Below are 7930 nucleotides of genomic sequence, written 5' to 3'. Positions count from 1 at the left end.
ATAAAGTCGAGACATGATATTAAATAATGTTAAATTAGGAAGTACGGACACTTTTACGAAAGAGTCGTATCCATGTCGGACACGAACACTCTTCAGACACTCCTCGAATAAGTGTCCGATACTTCATATACGTGTTCATAAATAAAAATTAATTTTATTGTTTTGGACACTTCGCTGACACTTTTTGACACTTGGTCGAGACTCTCATTCGTCATTTCTATAACAAGTGTACCTAGTTCTCTTGAAAATAATATGAATAATTTCATGACAAAGTAGTGAAATAATGGTATATATGATATAAAAATTATTAAAATAATGACATAATTTTATTTTCTAATTTATTTCAGAACAACTATATTTATATTTATATGTAGTTGTGTCAACGTTGTACTCGTGTTCTATTTTTTTAAAATTTGACATGTCAATGTATTTGTGTCGTATTATATCCGTATTTCGTATTCGTATCTGTATCCTTGCTACATTAGATACCAACTATTAGATTTGTTTATATTGTTTTTGTATAAGAAGATACGCATCCAAGGTTTTAACATAAATGTGTGTTATTAGTGTGTGCACAACAATGATGCTATTAAACTATGGATTAAGGTCATTTGTTTGAGTACAATGGAGTCTTGTTCAGTTGTTCTGATCCTTTTGATGCGGCTCAAGTTGCTCTTCATGCATTTCAGGAATTCATTAAAGCGTCGCGTCAATCTAACCTCCTTTCCATTCCTTCAGCATTTGTTCCAGTTCCGGTAACCTCCTCTCCATTCCTTCAGCATTTGTTCCAGTTCCGGTGACGCCTTGGACTGCTCCTTCAACTGGTTGTTTAAAGCTTAATTTTGATGCTGCGTTTGATGCTTCTTCCTTGAGGTATGGAGGTGGCTTGATTCTTCAGAACCATTTAGGCCAGCCTATTAAGGTGGCGTCAGTGTTCTTTAAGAATGTTTGCCATCCATCGTTGGCGGAAAGTCTTGTGTTACGGGAAGCTCTTCATCTCCTCAAAATGTGGAGTTATCATAATGTAATTGTTGAAGGAGATTGTCAGCCGGTTATGTAATTGCGGGTCTCGGTGGCAGCCCAGTTAGTGGTGTTCAGCGATGTCTCTTCTCTTCTTTTAGAGTGTTTGGGCTCATCTCTATCCTGAGTTCCTCGTAGTGGTAATGGTGTAGCTCATTTACGGAGCTAAAAGGCTTTTGAAGCCAGTTGTGGTGACTTGGAGTGGTGCATATGCCCTTGTGGCTATTGCAGGTTCTTCTTCTTGATTGTAATTCGCTTTCTTTTATATGATTTTGGTTTGTTTAGTGCCAAAAAAATAAATAAATAAATAAATAAAAATAAAATCATTCGCTAGCATAAATAACCTTCAGCTGTCAATTTACTAGTAGGAATCACATTACCTTGACTGCTTATCTATGAAGCACCGACACGGCTCTAAGGGTCGACGTACCAGTGTCGGACACGTGTTCAACACTGACACGCGTATCCCAGGCTTGGACACATGTCCAACAGGCTCTAACCGTGTCCTGCATATTTTAATATATTTGATGTAGTCGGACACCAATCGGACACCAATTAGACATGCACCGATCTGATTCCACTATACCTCTTTTGCATTCTTATCTCAGGACTGAGCTATTTCACCATGCCTCTTTTGCCTGAAGTAGTGAAGGAAGAGAGGAATAAGTTGAGAAGGGAGCCAAACCTAACATGGTATCATATATATATATATATATATATATATATATATATGTGTGTGTGTGTGTATGTATGTATGTATTTGTATATATAATTGAAATCGAAATTGGTTTGATGTATCTATAGATGTAAAAATTGTGAAGATAGAGAGACGTAAGAGAATGATCAGAACAATAGGGAACACGAAGGCTTAAATTTGATTTTGCTTTTGTGTTTATGGATCTTAAATTGTAAAGGTAGAGGGAGATCAGAGAAGCAGAGACGTGGGTTATTGAAAAAGGAGAGATTGGGGAGAAAAAGAGGGGGTAGGTTAGACGTCTTATCTGTGTTATTTCTTATATATATATATATATAGACATACACACACACATACCAATTCTATGCATCAAATCAGCACTGTGGAACGCGGACGATTCGGCCACGAGGGGTGGGCTGGTGAAGATTGACTGGACTCAAGCACCCTTCACACCTTCATGCAGAAACTTCAATGCCATTGGGCTAATTTATATGGGTTGTATAACTTGTATTTATTAATATATATAAGATATTAAGTACAAGTAATATTTTTTATACATAATAAAAATTATATTATTATTTTATTACCATATCCATGTCGTGTCCGTGTCCTATATTTTTGAAATTTGTAGACACTAAAATTTAGTGGGCTTTGGTTTTAACGAATGGACCCATTAAATATAGGCCTAATATTTAAATAAATTATTTAATTTACCAGGCTTGGTCCACTTAAATTATTTAATTAGCCCAACCCAGATAATTAAATGAAACGATAATTATTCCTAATAAAATATATTTTGAATAATTATCTTTAAGGATAATTATCACAATATAACCGGCCCGACCCAGTTATAGTTTTTTCCTTATCAGGAGATGACACGTGTCATAATCCTATTAATCCAAGAAGCCTATAAATAGAGGCTTGGAGGAAAAAAAAGGGGAGAGGATTCAGAATTCAGAAGTCTACAAATTCAGACACAAATTCAGAATTCAGAAGTTCAGAGACTCAAAAATCCAGAGACTCAGAATTCAGACACAAATTCAGAATCGAAACCCAAAAGCGAAGAACATCAAGCACATCCAACAACGTGCCATTCTTCATCAAATTCCACAGTGATTCAAGAACAAGCTCGTGCAGCCCTTGGATCCAACCAACTAAAAACAAGGAGATCGAATCAAAGGACCATTCTTTTTTTGTAAAAGATATTACAAAGGATTGTACTCCACATTCATAAATTAATAAAATTCTATTTTGCTCCATATTTTGTTTCTATTGCAGACTTACAAAATTTGTGTGTATAAATTTGTGGCACGCCCGGTGGGACCACCTTTGCCTCTCATCTCTTTCTCCTACCATCAAGTTTCTTCTCTATCAGATTCTATGGCTCCCCCTAAGATTCAGACAGACAAGAAAGCCCAAAAGAACATCGCTATTGCAAAGGTCGACGCTAAAGCCACCATGAAAAGTGGCACAAAGACCAAATTAAGCGATGGAAGTACCTTGACGGGCCCTGTGACATGTAGCAAGTCCCAGGCGATGGCGTTATTCAAACTTCAGCAAGATGTGGTGAAAACTAATCCTGCAACATCGGCGAACGTGAAAACTCAACATGTCAAAAACCTTGACATTGTTCCAGAGGAGGCTCCACCACCAGATTCACTTCGTTCTATCTATGATGCTCACTCTAGTGTCGGTTCACCCCCAGAGTCACCACGTCAGACTTCGGAGCAATCAATCACTTCAAGGAACGTGGATTCTCAAGGCCTATCATACTCAGATGTGGTTGCTGCTATGATGACTGGAGCTGCTACGGTGGAGGAACAACTAGCAACTATGGCTCATTCCATTGAGAACCTCACAAAGACTATTGAAGAAAAGGACTTGCAAATCGCTACACTAATGAATAAATTGGAAGTTCAGACCTTTGGTGAAACACCAATGCCATCCGGGAATCGTGCAACTTTCACACCACCACCGTCTGGGAAACCTACATCTTCCACAGCAATACTAACGGAGAATCCTAATTCTACAGCACAAGGTACTCACAGGGAGAATCCCAAACAGACGCCGGTGACAGAACAAGCGACCAGTCAAAACCAGACGCCGGGGATAGAATAGGCGACTGGTCAAACCAATCATACCTCTTCTTCAGTCTCTTTATTATCTGTCGAACAATTGCAAGATATGATAACGAATACAATCCGAGCTCAATATGGTGGTGTCTCACAGAGCACTCTCATGTACTCAAAGCCCTATACAAGGAGAATCGACAGTATGAGAATGCATGTAGGATACCAACCTCTGAAGATTCAGCAATTTGAAGGAAAAGGTAACCCCAAGCAACACATTGTCCATTTTGTCGAGACTTGTAACAATGTCGGAACAGAGGGGGACTTACTAGTCAAATAGTTTGTTCGGTCCCTTTAAGGAAACGCGTTCGAGTGGTACACTGACCTAAAGTCAAAATCAATTGATAGTTGGGACCAGATGGAACGAGAATTCTTGAACAGGTTCTATAGCACTCGTCGTACTGTTAGTATGATAGAGTTGACTAACACGAAGCAATGGAAGGATGAGCCTGTAATCGACTACATTAATCAGTGGAGAGCCCTCAGTCTTGACTGCAAGGCCCGTTTGTCAGAAGTATCTGCTGTGGAAATGTGTATGCAGGGAATGCATTGGGGCATGCTCTACATTCTGCAAGGCATAAAACCTCGCACATTTAAGGAATTGGCTACGCGTGCCCATGGCATGGAGATCAGTATGAAATCCCATGACGGCAAAAGTCCCGTGACTATAGAACCACGCAAAGATAAGAAGGACTGGAAGAAGGGCGACAAGTCATCAAAAAATGCGGCTAAAGATTCAATGGCTATCTCAACCACCCCAATCAAGATATCTGTTAAAGATGACAAGAAGGATGATAAAAAGCCTCGCCAGTTTTAAGAGAGGGAAAGACAGCGTCCTACGCTAAAGGAGTTAGAGAAGAAAGAATACCCCTTCCCCGATTCCGATGTTCCTGGCATCTTGGAATGTTTACTTGAAAGTAAAGTTATAGAACTCCCTGAATGCAAACGTCCTCCAGAGATGGGACGTATCAACGATCCAAAATACTGCAAATATCATCGCATTATCAGTCATCCAATTGAGAAGTGTTTTATCTTCAAGGAGGTGGTGATTAATCTGGCAAAACAAGGAAAAATCTTGTTGGATACAGACGAAGTTGTAACTTCAAATCATACTACTGCTACTTTGACAACCTCTGTCGTGGGGAGTGCTCGTTCTCAACCTTTAACTTCGGAGGTATCTTGCACAACTATCCAGTTTGGTTCATTGGAACCAATCCCAATCTATATTTGCCAAGGGAGTGTACGTGACATTTCAACATTTGGAAGGGTTTTTCCTCAGGATGATGAAGAATGATGGACTCTGGTGACAAGAAAGAAACCACGGAAGCAACAAGCTGATATTTTTCAGACTAATTATTCTGACAGAGGGCAAAGAAAGAAGAAACCCCAATATCACCATAAACAGTCTGACCATAACAGAAAATGGGTCAAGAAGACACAGTCAACTAAACACACCTCTATAAGCAAAAAGAGTCAGAAGCCTATTACTTTGCAAGAGTTCTTTCCAAAAGGATACCTAAATGACGAAGTTGTAACAACTTACATGGTTTCAACTAAGAAAACAAGCCTTAATGATGAGAAGAACGAGGATCAAGATGAAGTCCAGACTGTAGAGAACCATAATACAGCCATCACTGAAAAATCTGATGATGATGAAGTGGTCAGAGGTACGTTTGAGTCATGTTGTGCACCAATTTTTTCACGGACGAGGATCTTCAGTTGGGTTCGAAGCCGCACAATTGTCCTCTCTTTGTCTCCGGTTACATAAAAGAACGAAGAGTTACTCGTATTCTTGTTGATGGTGGCTCGGCGGTGAATCTAATGCCAAAATTTACGATGAAAAATCTTGGCATCACAATTGACGAGTTATCGCGTAGCCGTCTTATTATTCAAGGTTTTAACCAAGGAGGACAGAGAGCTATCGACATGATTCGGGCAAAGCTAACTATTGGCGAGCTCCAAGCAGAAACCTTATTCCATGTGATTGATGCAAAGACGTCCTACAATTTGTTGTTGGGAAGGCCTTGGATACATAGTAATGGCGTCATTCCATTGACTCTTCATCAGTGCTTCAAATTCTACAAAAATGGCGTACAAACGGTTGTGGCGGATCATAAGCCATTTACAGAGGCAGAATCTCATTTTGCCGATGCCAAGTTCTATATCGATCATGATACACCTTCGGAAGTGCCCATCCCAAGCCTTCCGTCTACACAAGAGATTCAATCTACAAAAGCAAAAGAAGCATTAAGTGATCCACTAGACATTTCAGTGACAGATATTGTAAAGGTAGCTAAAACGCGAGGGGTCTCGATAAAAGCACATCGGACGAAACCTATTTTAAAGTATGTTCCAAAATCTCAGCGATAAGAAGGGCAGGCACATGTTATCGAGATAATTGAAACTAAGGAATTTAAATTAAAGATGACACAAACCAAGGAAAAAGAAGATATGCAAAAGCTTAAAGGAGAGTTAACTCTTCCTCTCCCTAAGATTCAGAAGTCTTCGCCTTCCAAGTCTCCGTTAAAAGGGTTCGTGCGGCCTTCTCAATCTATGGTTGATCATTTATCACTTCCAAAACAAAGGACCGACGAAGGATTCGATCCTAAAGCATACCAACTCTTGGCTAAGTCGGGGTATGATTTTACAAATCCTGCAAGCCTTGGAAAACTGAATGCTGAGGTCACCGGTGAGAAGGTGCATGGCCTCAATGAGACACAGAAAAAGTTAAAAGATCAAGGGCATAAAATCATTTCACCTAAGTCTGGTCTCGGTTTCGTAGCTTCTGAGCCACTTCGAATTCAAATCACAAAGAGGGATAAGAAGTCAAACACCTCATACATTGGGTTTGAAGAACTTGAGGATGAACAAGATCAACAGACTGGGCATCACAAATCAGTCTTTGACCGTATAAGAGCTCCATGCGATCGAACATCTGTATTCAACAGGTTGTCAAGCCGAGAATCAAATGTTTCAAGTTCTCATATCAGCAATTTGCCTCGTAACTCTGTTTTTAACAGAATGAGCTTTCATGACCAAAGAAGAAAATCTGCACAACCTCAATCTCGAAAGTCAGTATTTTCTCAAATTGGTACTATCCATGATGCACCACTAAAAAACAGTAAGATTGTGAAGTCAGAAGAAGCTAACATCGACGTGGTGAATAATAGTGAGGTTCAGAGCCTAGTGCCTTCGCGAATGAAACGTAAGACAGAGATAGATGTCACCAATGATGTTACATTGAAAGCTCGAAGGCGAACCATTGTATTTACTAATCAATCAGCAGAAGTGGATAAAATAGAAGGCACTGGCGAATCGTCTTGTGTTACTTCATACCACGTCACTGTTGAAGATGAACCTAACTGTAAACAACCAGATGATATCGAGAAAGCTCCACCAACACTAGAAGACGGGGGGCAGGCTACTGTTAATCAACTCAAAGAAATCAACTTAGGAACTGACGATCAACCCAAACCAATTTTTGTTAGTGCATTCCTAAACCCCTCAAAAGAAAATGATTACTTTCAATTATTGTCTGAGTACAAGGATGTCTTTGCTTGGACATATAAAGAGATGCCCAGTCTTGATCCTAAAATTGCAGTGCACAATCTCGCTGTCAAACGTGGGACACGTCCGATTAAGCAGTCTCAACGTTTCTTCCGTCCAGAGCTAGTTCCAAGGATAGAGGAAGAACTCAACAAATTGATTGAAGTAGGGTTTGTCCGTAAGGTCAAATATCCAACATGGATTTCGAGCATTGTTCCAGTGAAGAAGAAAAATGGACAGATTCGAATCTGTGTGGACTTTCGTGATTTGAATGAGGCATGCCCAAAAGATGATTTTCCTCTTCCCATCCCTGAGCTCACTGTAGATGCAACCACTGGACATGAAGCTCTCTCTTTTATGGATTGTTACTCTGGGTACAATCAGATAAGAATGACTCCGAGGGACGAGGAGTTAACTGTCTTTCGCACTCCTAAAGGCATATATTGTTACAAAGTTATGCCCTTTGGACTAAAAAATGCGGGAGCAACATACCAGCGCGCTATGCAAAGGATCTTCGACGACATACTCCACAAGATTGTTG

This window comes from Cornus florida, unplaced genomic scaffold (assembly GCF_030987335.1).
Source record: "Cornus florida cultivar Cherokee Brave unplaced genomic scaffold, ASM3098733v1 CherokeeBrave_3.0.0_Hap2_Chr11, whole genome shotgun sequence".
Taxonomy (NCBI): Eukaryota; Viridiplantae; Streptophyta; class Magnoliopsida; order Cornales; family Cornaceae; genus Cornus; species Cornus florida.
Note: the sequence above shows the minus strand (reverse complement) of the source record.